This window comes from Strix aluco, chromosome 19, assembly GCF_031877795.1.
Source record: "Strix aluco isolate bStrAlu1 chromosome 19, bStrAlu1.hap1, whole genome shotgun sequence".
Taxonomy (NCBI): domain Eukaryota; kingdom Metazoa; phylum Chordata; class Aves; order Strigiformes; family Strigidae; genus Strix; species Strix aluco.
Window position 1 is genome coordinate 10,973,645 of NC_133949.1, and position 14,729 is coordinate 10,988,373.

Below are 14,729 nucleotides of genomic sequence, written 5' to 3' on the forward strand. Positions count from 1 at the left end.
AAGTGTTGCTCTGTCTTCTGAGTCACTATTGAATCAATGCCCTAATACGGTGCTAACGACAGGATGCTGCTTACATTAAGGACTAAAAGCAAAGTCTTGGCCAATTCTATTTATCGAAAACACTATGCCACTTTTAATAAGATTAGGGAAATAATTAACCCTTCTGCCACATTTCAAGCATAAAATCAAGTCATGCTACTTCCCTAACTGGCTCCTCACCCCACAAACAGCTTGGGGTTTTTTGTTATTTTCTTTTAAATCATTTAAGTCCTGTACAACAGAGCCCAATTTTTGCACCCTTCTGTGCAACTAAATCTCCTGGTCTTACATGAGATACTACCAGTGGTTTCTTCCATGATGCTGAGAAAGCTGAAGCCCCTCACTATAATCCAGCCTGCTGCGCTTGCTAAGCCTCTTGCAAACACCCTCTTCCCAACCAGCCTATATGCCACTACTCTTCCTTCAAATCAACACTTAAAAGAGCCACATATTCTAAACAACTGTGAAAGAATATATTATTCTTTATTTTATTTGGGATGCAAGACCTTTAGAGTTGTCCACAGAACAGCAATGTTACTTTTTGCATTATATAAACAAAATAATAATACATAAGTATATTCTGTGTATTTTACCTAAATTCCCTAACATTTTCAAATGAAACGTGCATTCTTTGTGTCCTGTTAAATGTTGCCGAGTATTGAAGGGAGCTGCTCAACATGTGGTTAGTAAAGTGATCCCTGTATAGCCTTTACAAATCTCAGCAGTGTCTTTTGAGGCTTAGTAAATATATGTAAAATCATTTTAAGATGTTTGGATGAGACAGGGCTACTGCAATCCAGAGCATTATTATCTTTCTGTTGGTGAAGTGCTCAGAAATGAATGAAGCATATAGGGTGAGGTTCCATCAGAGTCATGTAATGAAGCTAAACATGCTGTCATTTTAACCCAATTTGTTTCCCTCTGTACTGCTGCCTCACCAGTTTGTTAGAGCCTCTCAAAGGAGCTCATCTAGTGTCAGCTTACAACTTCCACACCTAGCCCGTACTTTACTCCTGGAATGGGTAGGTATCCCTGCCCTGCAAACTCTTAACTGCTGGTTCAACAGACCTGCCAGGACAGGTCCCTGCAACATTCCCCTCTGTGGGCAAATGGTAGGATGCCAGAAATATTAGACAGGAACCTGTTCTCCCAGGAATGTAAGTAATTCATAGAAGGAAATAATTTACTATTTTCCCAGCTGGAATAATTAAACAGCCAGGCACTGTCCTCCCAAGCTGCAGAAAAGAAGAGCAAACAAGAGGGCAAAAAAGAGCTGGAATGTCCTTCAATATAAATTCTCTTCCAGACTAAACAACCTTAATTCTGTAGATCTTTTCTCATAAACTACATTTTCTAGGCCTCTGAGCGCCCTCACTCCTCTCCTATGGACTCCAAACTGGAGTCCCTTCTTTCAAAACGCAGTGACCAAAACTGAACACAAACCTTCCGTTGAGACTTTACCAAGACCAAGAGGAATTAACTTCACAAGTAGCACAGAATATATTTCTGTGAGCACCTTATACCTGCTAGCATGTCTGCCTTTTTCATTATGGCATGATTTAGGTTCAGCTTGTAACCCATTAAAACCTCGAGATCTTTTTATGCAGAATTGCTGCTTAGTCACTTGTTCTCATTCGCTCTCTGCAGGCTTTATTATTCCTGCCTAGATGTTGAACTTAGTTATTATTGAATTGCATTTTACTTTCTTCAGATCATTTTTTCTGACTCCTTTTCAATATTAATCCTGTCCTCTAAACACATATGCAAAGCTGTCTCCAAATTCGATTAGTGTTCCTTTCTAGTCTATCACAAAAGTCTTTAGTGAAAATACCAAGTCGTATCAGACTCTAAGAAATCCACTCAAAATACCTTTTCTTTCTGACAACAGTCAGTAACTACTCTTAACGCTCTATTCCACCCAGGTTTACCTCCTCTCTACTTGAGCTTTATCTAAGATAAATCTTCTTAATTTGTTGATGAGAATGTCATGGGAAACAGTGTAGGAGCCTCACTAAAGCCAAGCCATATTCCCTGTGCACCTTCTCCTCTTCTTGCAAGGCCAGTACACAGGGAAACTACACTGGTATGACAATTCCTCCTTAGCAAATTCATAACGGCTTTCACTTTTGCCTTCTTTTCCTTAGTTTGGTGTTTTGGTGGTTTTTTAATTTTGTACTTTTCTGGGAATTAAAGTTAAATCTGCCATCTGTAATTCCCTCATACTTTCTAGTTTCAAGACAGGCGCTGTATTTGCCTCCTTTCAGGCTTGTGTATGGTACTCATAGTCAGCGAATTCTCAGGCAGACAAAGACCTGCAGCTCTGCAGTAATTTCAGCTGATTCTCTAAATTCACTAGAATGAAATTAATCTGGGCCACTGAACCTGACGATGTCAAAAAGCCTCAGCCCTGTCCTCTGGGAGGTGAGAACACACGTATTCTTCAATGTATGAGATCAGAGGCAAACATCATTAATATTCCAGAATTTCTCATACTCTGACTTGGCATTGCCCCGTTAGTTTTCCATTGTGCTTTAAGGTCACTAATTAATGTATGCCCTACTTTTCCACCCAGGAATAGATTTGGGCTGGGTTTTTTTTCTTTGAAATGCAGAGTGTCTAGAGAGCACCTGATCTACCATATGGGTTTGCGGTCAGCTCTGGGATATCTGAATTTTGTTTTGGTAACAAACAAGAAATACTATTGTCTAACATCTTTTATAAGAACTTTTCAAAGCACTGAAAAATTACATACTAGGACCAGCGTGTTCAAGATTAGCCATTAATGCAAGGTACTCTGTTTGGGGTAGTCTGCACACAGGCTTCTGAGGTGTTGAGCAATAACACCACTTATTTAAATCTATGGAAATTTACTGTCCATAAGTATGTATCAGTTCAGTAGACGGCATAAAATACCTGTACTCGTTTGGAAAAACTGTTTGCCTCACAAAATTTTCATTCAATGGTTAAGATTCACTAGAAATCTAGCAATGGCTTCCTAGATTTCTGTCCATCCTCACAAAGGTGAGAGGACCCTGCAGCTAAATTTGACATGCATTGGCTAGCAGTAGTTTTCAGCAGACAAACTTAACAGCTAAAAAACAGATGGGGCACAGCATAATTCAGTCACACCTGTTCTTTTTTTTCTCTCTGACTCTATAAAAATTCAACAGGGGACTGTTTTCAGCAGGGAAAATAAGCCAGATTTATCTATGCATCTATGTGCAGAGTGGCTCAAGAGGACTGCAAAGGGAACTGCAAAATTTGGCCCAAAGTGATGCTGTTCCTTATTGTTGAGAGCCTCCACAGAAAAAGTCACTTTTAGAAAGATATTCAACAAAAATAGGAAAAGATCATGTATACATGAATAGAAGATTCTTCCACATACAAAGACACTGTTAAGGTAAAAAATGTGAGAAAGAATGACAAAGTAGAATTTAAGAGAGAACGAATATATGGCAACTGGAAATACGCATATACTGACACTGAAGGTAGGATGTACCAGGAGTGAACTCCTTGAATCTAACAATATGGATAATAAAATCTTATCATCATGGAATTCTCAAAAATAAGCATATGATGGATCTATGATACTTGCTTATGGTTTTTGACACTGTAAGAATCAAGTTTCCACCTTTAATTCATAACTGCCAACGCAAAAATATGCGTTCTTGACAAAATAAAAATTGCAATTCTTGTATAGTCACTATTCCAGCAGCACTGAGTTTCTCAGAAAATGTAAGATATGCCAAGAATCACAATAAGGAAAGTGATAACTAGCAGCATTTAACTTGGAAAGAGAGAAGGAAAGGAATACTTTACAGAAAACCAAAACCAGAGAACCCAGAAGAATTCCTTCGCCCTAATTTAGCAAGTCAGATTTGACGATGTGTTCATTAGTGATGTTTAATGGTCAAAGAAACATGCATGGTTTTTGTAACAGACATAGGGCCTAAATTTCCCTGACAGAAGAAACTAGGCAGGCGTTTTTATTTTTTTCCTACTGATACTCTTCTCTCCACTTTAATCTAGCTGACCTGACATTGAGCAGGGTGAGTTGGACTAGATGATCTCCTGAGGTCCCTTCCAGCCTCAGCTTTCCTGTGACTCTGAATCTTTCCAATGGTATTTCTGCTCTATAGGTCTTGTTACAAATTGGAAACAATAGCTGTGAAAACCAGGCACCTTATAGCTCTGCTATACAGACTCCCAACCATGGAGAAAAATGGTCTTCAACCATAGCGTGAGATCTGCCGGAGGAAGCTACTGTCACCACAAAACAAGTTGACAAAGAAAGCAAAGTATGGGGTTGCTTCCAGTAGTTGGCTGGCCTCTTCACCAGCAAAGAATAACCAAAGCTGACAAAAGCTTCTCATATAAAAATTCACTTCCCACAGCCTCAGATAAAACTAATCCCAAACACAAATCTTCTCCTTGATTATAAAACACGTTCCACACTTCATAACTGACAGCTACCACAAGATGAAATTCTAGGTTCAACAGAAAAAGATATTAAATCAGAGGGCATAAATATGTGAATGCAAAAAACTCTAAAATAAAATATGTTATTTAATTTCAAGACTTTACTTCATGAATTAATACCTAAAAAGTCTCCAAGTAATATACTCTGTGTTCAGGATCCTACTTTACCATGCTGGCATCTTTTTCATTCTGCTGAATCTGTAATACTATGATCTGGTTTTGCATGACAGTCTGTAGTCTCCCAAAATACTATAATATTATAAATTTAGTCCTGTACTTGTTTAGTTAATCTTGAAAAGCTCAAAACTAGAATGAGTGAAAAACTGTATTACACACAGAGGTCTTTAAGAGGAAGTAGAATGTTGAGCTGTTGCTGTTATCGATGTTGATACAGACTTGTGAAGCTTTCATAAACTATAAATATACCTTAATATATCAATTATTTTCTCCTGAAATTACTATTCTGAGGACAGAGTTAGCAATAATATAAAACTGTACTTCTAGTCCCCTAATGAATATTCTTTATCAGCTGTGCTTTAAGCGTTGAAAACAAACACCTATAAAAGTTTAATTTGCATTATTTTTTATGTATAAGAAAACAGAATGGGTTTTGTAATAAGTTTAGTTTTACATCTCTTTCTTTAATGTGGTAATCCCCTTAGATCAGTTAATTACATTTTATGGATCACTGAAATTTAATATTTTAAGAGAAGAAATGAACATAGTTTCAACCTCTTTATAGCTAGCTGCTCCCAAAAATGTAAGATTCCGTTTCAATCAAGGAGGTAATTTTTCACACCAAAGACAGAACGGACAAATCCCTGTTAGAGGGGGCATGAGACTCCCAGGAAGAATTTCTTGTGCTTCATAAACTGCATGATGATACATGTGTGTCAAATGCATCATATGTATAGGGGGAAAATGCAGGACTTGTATGATTCTTGCTTAATATTAGTCTTTTTGTTGTTTCTAGTTTTCATCTCTATTAAGAGTTTTGTAACAACATCGGGGATGTGTATATAATTCAACAGAATTTTGTAACAGCACCACGGATGTGTATATAATTCAATACACTTGCTTAGATGATGCTTCCTCAACGAAACAGAGACTGTTTATTCAGACTGTTTCTTGCAAAACTGTTTCTGCACACACCGTTTTTGGGTGTTTGCTGTTTCTGTGAAATTCCTGTCCTTTATTTCAAGGACAAGTTTTTACCCCGTGTTTTGTGGTGAAAGAAATCTCTATTTTCTAAAGTCATTGTGTCCTTCCTATAAGTGAGAGGTGGGGAAGGCTATTCATTGTGTAACAGAACTGAATTTCTCCTAAAAAAAAGCTGTGAACTTTGCATTTTCTAGGTTTTTTTGGTTTATTTAATCTAGTTTTAATTATTTTTTAAAATACTTTGCCATAAGATATTTTAATTAACCATAATTTGGGACAGAAAGAATTAAAAGCCTATTTGTTGTCTCAGTTATCAATATAGTAGACATGCTGACCCTGAAGGGATCACCTCAGTAGACAGACACACAAACAGATAGAATTTGGAATTTGTTAAGAAACATTGGAAAGTAGATAAGTTACTTTGAATACATATATAGCTCTTGAAGGAGATTCTCTATTGCCTCAGATATTCATAAAAAAGATGAAATATTTAAGCACTGAAAAGACTACTATCATGGTCCCCATTTCTCAGATATTCTATTGATAGAATACTTTTGAGATTCAAGCCGTGAAGAGGTGCCCTGAAGTGGGGGATGCATGTCACAAATTTCTGCATTTTCTTTTCAGTGTTTTTTGCTGGGCACAGGAACTATTCATTACTTAGCATTGCTCTCCTGTTCAGTCAGATAATGGCTAAATCAAAAATGAATATAAAAACACCTTACATTTCACAGGCCAGATGGACCTGGCTGAACAGGTCATCATCCTAGATGAACATCATCATCCTAGATGAACAAATCACATTATTTTTGCCAAAATGTTGTGTCAAGCGTTTAGGTCATGCTGTCTTGAACAACGTGCTTTTAAACAACCAGGAATGAAGAGAACAGGGGAAAGAATCTCAGCTTTGCTTTGCTCTTCTTTTAGAAGAAACAGTTTTTGCAAAGCTTGAAGAATTTTCCTGAAGGAGCTAAAATAGCATAAGATGGAGAATTAAGTAAAATTAACTTAAAAATCAAATAGCTGTTCTTGATACTTTTGCTTTTAACAGTAAAGCAGCAGTGTTTATGAAACAGAAATAGACTCTAGGAATAAATTAGGCATTGGAAAAACAGGTGGGTGTAGCAGAGGAATGAGTACTTGGAAAGTGGGGAGGGTAAAGGGGAAGAACAACCATTGGTCACTTTTCAGTGAAGTGGAGAGAAGGTCAGTTGGGTGAATGAACTTTGGTGCAACTTAGTCTGTCAGATATGGCCATATTTACAGTTTTAGAGACTCATATGCTGGTCTCATATCTCATAACTGTAAATAGGGATGGCTTTAGCTGTGCTTATTCTTTCATAACTTCCCTCATTTTCAGATCTTTATCCCCCAGGAACTTCCTTTGTACTTATATTAGCAGCAGACATTAAGTTTTCCAAGGCTTACAAAAAATGAACATAATCCTTCCTGGGAAGTTTAATGCCTTCGTGCACGACTTCTGGTTTTGTTCACCATATTAGATTTGCTTTTCCTTCCCCCTCTCCCCTTCTTTTAGTCTTCCTAATTTCAAGTCACTCGTATCTCATCTTGTTCTCAGCAGTTATTCCTTCCTAAAGGATTAGCGTATCTGTATGTTACTCATTTTGCGAAACAATGTCAAGCCATATTTTCCCATAAGGTTCTTTAATCCTCCAAACCGTCCCTTATTTATTCTTCAGTCTGTCTGTCTGTCTCTTGCTCTTTCTGGTATTCCAAAGCCAATGCTTTAAATTACAAAACTCAGTTCTCAACATGATGCTGGGGTGTGAATGACTAATTTTGGGGGCAGGGAGGCAAGAGTGTGGGGATGATCAGGCATTTGCCTTTTTATTTCTCCACCCTACATTTTTTTCTCTCTCCCTTTTCCCTAACCATGTCAGTCACAGAACTGTGAAGTTGGAGCTGGTGTCCATATACTTAATAAGCCACAACGGATTTTCCTTTCCATGAACTTGTCCAGCCATCCCATGTACCCATACAAGTTTTTACGTCTACAGAACCCTGTGGTAGGCGCTCGCACAGCTTAGCTACATGCTGTGTGCAGAACCACCCCATTTTTCTAGTTTTGAATCTCCTTCCTACTTGCTTAGTTGATGGTCTGCAGCTATTGAATTTGAGAAAGACTGCCTTCAATGCCTGTTCACTCTCCATGCCACTTGTGATTTAATACATCTCCTCCATTCTTTCACCATCACCAATCATCTTTTTTTCCAGACCAAAGTCCACTTACTCATTCCTCATACTGAAGCTGGTCCAGACCTTTGATCAGACTTGCAGCCCTTTCCTCAGCCTATCCTGTACAACTGTCTCCTTCTCAAGATAGGGAGAACCAGAACTCCACAGTGTTCAAGACAGCAGTGCATCACGGTTTTATACCGTGGAAAAAAATGTGTATCTGTTTTTCCTGGCTTTCCCTCACAATTCTTTAAATTTAACTTCGCTTTTGTGACTGCTATGATCATTGAGCTGACGTTTTCATGGAACCATCCATCATTACTCTTCCCTGAGTTTTAATGGTCCACTAAATGTCTTTTTTATTTTTTTTTTTTTTTAAAAAAAAAGGAAATTAGGATTGCTTTTTGGTAAACAATGTTTTTGTGTAAGCAATGTTTTGCTTCTCTTTAGGTTTATCTACAAGGTTAAATGCCCCATCGCTGACTCTCATAATGTCTTTTTGTTGTTCCTCCCACCTGATCTTCATCGTAACTATTCAGAATAACAGTATCATCTGCAAATTGTCATGTTGCTTTTCACCTCTTTTTCTAGTTTTTTTATGAATACATTAAACAACACGAAGTCCCAGCAGACCCCTAAAGATCACCCCCAGCACCAGTGATCTTCCCTGTGAAAACTAATCACTTTTATCTTTAATTTTCTATCTTTTAGCCAACTATTTATCCATGCAAAGACCTGTGGCTATTAGGGGTTTCGGTGGCTATTTAGTCCCCTTTAAATCCCGGGACGAAGCATCTTGTCAAAAGCTCTTTCTGAGCTTTTCTTTTCTAAGAAAATTATCAGCCCAATTTCCCCAGTAGACTTGTTTGAAATATTTCAACATGCTAGCCAGTATTGACCGCTGCACATATAGAAGCAACACCTGAGTTTTGTGGACAGAAAGGCTATTGCTAGGACTGGAGGGTGGGTTCTCTCCAGAGAAATAAATATCATTCTCCATTACCTGTTCATCCATCTTTACTACTTTATATGCAACATTTTTCATGCATGCCTAGAAATAGGTGTCAGCAGAATACATCACTCCAGATCAGCTGTGCTTCTGTGAGCTAGCTGAATTACTTACTAGTTGCTAGGTGGATGCTGAAAGACCTTTGATCTTAAGAAGCCAAAGTAGGAGCTTGAGTGTCTTGGGGATTTTTTGGTTTTCCTTTTCAAAGGTTTTCCCAGAAACTAAATGCTTGAACTAGTGCTGCATTACTTCTGACTGCAGACAATTTCATTTCTTCACTGAGAGTCTGAGAGGCCTGTGTGAACTACGCCGCGTAACCCAGACTAAACATGTAAAACAAGTACAAACTGTAGCTTAACACTGATTCAGTTTAATTCAATGTAAAAGTAACCAAAACTGTTCCAACGGAAACTGTAACTTACAGCAGCTTTGCCTGCTCACATTAAGAACCCAAAACAGGTGATAACAGGTGAAATTCCCCTTCGTATACATGTATTGCAGTCAGACATTTCCAAAGCAAAACCTCCAAAAACACTTCAGTTATAAAGCCCCTGAACTTGGTTATCTGTGTCTCTGCTGCTTCTCTACTTAACACATCACTGTTCAGTGAATCAGTCATTCAAAGTTTTTTGTGTTCTGTTTTAACATACTCAGCTTACGACTGTGCAAATAAGATTCCCAAATCCATTCCTCAGATCAAATAAAGGTAATTACAGAGCTTACTGTGGGCGATTCCCAGTGGGAGGGTGGGAGTGGCCACGGGTGGGGCTGCAAGGTGAATACTGTACATGCACAACAGAGAAAATGGGAATGTACCACACCCATCATAAAACATGCTGCCACAGCCAGCAACAGAAACCATTAGGGTGGATCATCATACACACCTTCTCATAAAGACAGAAAGATGGCATGAGATCCCAAGATGAACTCTCAAGTCACAGGGAGATGAGCATGACTCACTGAGAGAGAAAAGGAACGTAAAACAAATTATGAGACTGCTGAAGGATCTATGCCATGTGTCCCCCACGTTCCCCCTACATGATGTTCCCCAAAGAGGATTAATAGGCACACCACATTGCATACAGCCCTTAAGCTATCAATAAGTAATTCATGGGAACAGCTTACTATTAATCACATTTATTAACTAGCACATAAGCAGCAAGGAACAGGGCCACAATGCATTATATGTTGGGTACAGAGTAGCTGACAATTCCTGACCCACGTTACTTATTATATCACTCAGTGGTTCTCACATTTTTTGAAACATTAACCAATCTCATCTCTTAGCATTTGTCTTTAAAACAAACTGACATTTGCCCTTCAATTAAAATTTAATGGAGAACTCTGGAAAAAAAAAAAAAAGAGATCTTATAGAAAATTTTGTGGATAGCCCATAGAGCACTTTGGGAACCAAGAACTAGAATAGCCATAGTAGAAGGGAAAGGCATACACTGAAATATAGCAAAATAACTAATAACGAGATAGAAGAAAGTAAAGTGACATGAACTTTCATTGCAGGGAGAGGAAAGAGGATGGATAAAGGAATACTTAGAAGGAGACAACCTACATAATGATAAGAGAAAGGGACACTGAAGGGAACAAAAGATCATGTGAAACAGGGCTATAAAAAAGGTAAGAGTGAAGCACATATGCAGAGACTGTGAGGGATACCTGCAGAAGAGCAAAGTGACAATTCCCTAGTGTATTCTCCCAGCTTTCAGCAATCCTCAGTTCAGAATTTTTTGAGCCAAAGAAGGTACCTCTTTAGCTACCATTCAATGTAATGGTTATAGATGCTTTATCTTTGCTTCTTCCTATGATTTTTTTTTTTTGTCACATGATTGTACCAATAGCTCTACTATACTTGTGGTATCTATACATTCCCACTCCCCAGACCCGCTGCAGAGTAAAACTTTGCTCTGAATTCAGCACAAAGAATTCAGTTACACACTTGCTATGATCAGCCCATGAACATGCTACGCCGTTATCTCTTGTGCTGGTTTGACCTGCCAACCAACTTGGTTATTCATGAAAGAATCACAGAGTTTCTGTATCATATTAACTACTTCAACTCTTGGAACTGTGTCTGACTTCATGCTTAGATGTCTAGTATAAAGCAATGAAATTTCATACTCCTCATTCAGGAAACAGCACAATCATTCATCCAGAAAACAGGACAGAGTATGCAAAGGATAGGGTTTTGAAAATATGATCAGAGTCGCAAAGCTGGTAGGGAGAGCTAACATCGTTTTTTATTAGGTTAGCTGGTGTAGTTGGCAAGATGTGTTAGTGTTTATTATGATGAGGGAAAAGGTGTGGGGAAAACCAAGTCCAAATGACAAGCTCATTCACCTTCTTAGCTAAATTTTTCCATGCTTGGTTTCTGTTCAATGTTGAATTCCCTTTCTGCTGAGCTAATTATATTGGTTCAACACCTATGAGGGACTTTTCTCTATCAAGGGCTTCCCAAACAATGGGTCTGCCCAGTCTACAAGAAATATGGAAGTTCTTATAGTGTTGTCTCAGCCATACTGCATCAATTTCTATCATGTTTTGTATTTCTGTATAAATGAATACTTCAACATTAGAGATAAAATACATACCCAAAAAATGGCATCCTTCTCTTAACATGAATTCAGTACCTTGATGCAGGTGGCTCGAAATTTTGGTAGACTTCTTAATGGTCTATAATACTGCAGACCACTATGCTGTCTGTCACTCTTAAACTTCTCAGAGAATTGCTAGATCCAGGCTTCTTCTTCATTTTTCCATTTGTCATTACATCTTTTGCTATTTCATAATGCCACCATGTTTCTAGCACCCAATCCCCTTTAGTAATATTTGTCTTAACACACAATCTTTATTTGCTACTACATGTGGCTGTCATCAATCAATTTACTTTCTCTCATATCTCTAATGAAAATAACAAATTACATTAGAGTTAACCATAAATCCTACTAGCCAACATGTCCTATTTAGATTTATCAAATTAAGTTCAACATTATTCTAGTCAAGTGTCAGTTCACATAACAACTCTCAAACCCAAACTCATATGGAATTATTCCACAACCAGATCTACTTGAGTAGAATCTACACTTCTGGGGAGTTCTGAAAACCAACTACCTACATGTAAATTCATTCAATGTTGTAACATTCAGGTTATTTATATCACTCCCAGAATAACTATTTCATGGGAATTGATTCACATGGAGAGATGTAACATCAGGCAAGCTGTAATGCAGCTGCAGCCAAACCTTCTTTCCATCTCCACAGTTACTATTAAGAGGGTAGCCAACACATCCCATGTAATACGATGCAGAAAGGGTCTCATGGTTGCAAACTTTCTTCACCCATACTCGAGATTATCACTGCTCCAGCTCTGATGAATTAAATTTATTTTCCACGTGCTCCCACTAAATATGCACAAGTTATTTCCAGAGATAGCTAAATGTGGGCAGTAACCACTAGCTAACCATGAGAGAATTGAGCTCAGAACCCTTGAATAAGAAAGCAAAAATAGCATAGTTAAATTAAACAAAGATTCACACACAGATCTAAGTTCAGAAGAAAGAAAATACAATTCTTAGAAGCTCTAGAAAAGCTTTTCGAGTGTCCTATAATCAAGGTCCAATACATACTACAAAGAGAAGCAAGAAAGCAGTAAGAAATTGATGTGGCTAAACCAGAGATTAGTGCTGTGCAGATTGAAATCCTGCTCCTGAAAATGTCTTCTAAAAATAGGGCAAGCCTTAGTGACAAGATCAACAAAGCAATCATAGCTATCACCAACCATGATCCAGCACGACCTTCAGTGTCAATCTGTCAGGAATAAGCTTAGAAAGAATGTCTTGCATTCATTGTAAGCCACAAAAATTTCTGATTCTCATTAATAAATTCCTTTTTTTCTGAAAGTTTCCCATGTAAATAGTTAACACATAGAAATATTCCTGTATACATGGCAACTGTTCATCAGAAAATTTTGGTCACTTCTACAGTATTTGGAACTTGACGTTATGGGGGGGCAGATTTTTAACTATAAACTGAGAAGTGGAATTCTAAAACCTCATGGCTTCTCTGCCTCCTTTCTCATAAAGGACTCAGGAAAAAAAAAAACCCAAATAGTTACTTCTTTCATGCACTGGAAAACATCAGTGTGATTTGGAGAGGAAAAAGATGATTTAGTGTTTTGGGGAGGGGGCAGAGAAGCGAGTAGATCACACAAGCCAGTGTCAAGCAAGGATCAGCGAGCTGCCTAAGGCATGCATGCAGAATGAATTACGAATTGGGGAACATCCAAACACACCTTCCCCTCATGAAAACTGATCTCAGCCCGAAGGGATGGAGAGGGCATTTACAGTAACATACAGCGTTTAGAGCAGTTCAGATTGCTTAGACGGCCCAGTGCCGAGCTCTGGTGAAGTGTATCACCGGCAGAATACCCTCCAAGATCCAGAAAAGACACAAAACCAAGAATTGTTTAAACTATGGATTGCTGCCACAGGACTCCAGTCATGCAGAGCTAATAGATCAGCTGCTGCTACCTTGCTTATCCAAACGCTCAGCTGAGGTTACAGTTTCTCACCATTTTCTTTTTTTCAAGATAGTTATCTTATCATCGGAGCCTAGGATTGTCACGCAACATTTACAAAAGTAAAAATGACATGGGCTGGGGAGAAGTGGTTCCAGCTACATCTGGGATAATCAGATACCTTTTTCCAAATCAAAGCATCATTGTTTTCTTGAACATATCCTACATCTAAGCGACCCACAATTTCCTTAAGCTGTCTGTCTCACAGGAACAATTTATTGTAAATGGTTCATTGTAATCTTGATTATTGACAACGTCCACCAACTTTAATTTTTTCTCTCTTAAAGATTTGTCAGTAAGTGGTCTGATTTCTCTTTGTTAAAATCTATATTAACAATGCAAAGGGCTTTTGGGGTATTCTTTGTTCTACAAAATAAAGTTAGTGTCTCTACGGGGCATTTTGAAAACAAAAAAATTATATTTAAAGAAGAGTAACAGCAAAGATTTTTCAGTATGTTAATTCGGCAGTTTCTACTTATCTGTATTCATAGCCTGCTGTGGTACATGTCAGTGAAAGTAAAGTTGCCAATGGCTTTTGGAGTGAGAAGTCTGGACTCCAAGCAAAAAATTAGAAAGTCACAAGTACATGGCCGGAGATTTTTCTCTCACAGCAAGCCATACACACAGCATGCCATTTCTAGGGTAAGGATACTCGGAGAGACAGTTATCACTGAGCTGCTGAAGAATGGTGCCAGTCTTAATGGGCAAACTGAAAACAGCACTGTGATCATAGACTTGGGATTCTTCCCCACATGGGAGATCCCTCTGAAACAGATTCTTGACAAAGGCATTAAATAACCGCCACTGAATGCAGATTATCAGCTCAACATTGTTTTAGTACAAGGCTGCTTCTGATTTAATATTCAGTAAAACACTTTCACTATGCAGGAAGGAATTTTCATAGTATTAAAATGGCAGTAAGACTCCTCCTTTCCTACCAACCTCCATGAGGCAGCAAAATGAAATTCATAAACAGAACCTGGCAAAAGTCTTGGAGGGGAGGGACAATAGTAATTTGGTTTTCCTGGACCTTTTGTATTGACTGTCCAAACAACCATGATATATTCACTTTGTTTTCAGAAAGGAGGTCTGATTGCCTTCAGTAAGCAGAACCAGATCTTTCTGACCTGTTGAATTAACCCTTTAGATAATGCTTCTTTTTATCTGGTTCTGCCACAGATCCTAATGGTAAACATAACGATAACATAAAAGCTTCAGGCATTATTATACTCTGCAATCAGAGCCTGTTGACTCACC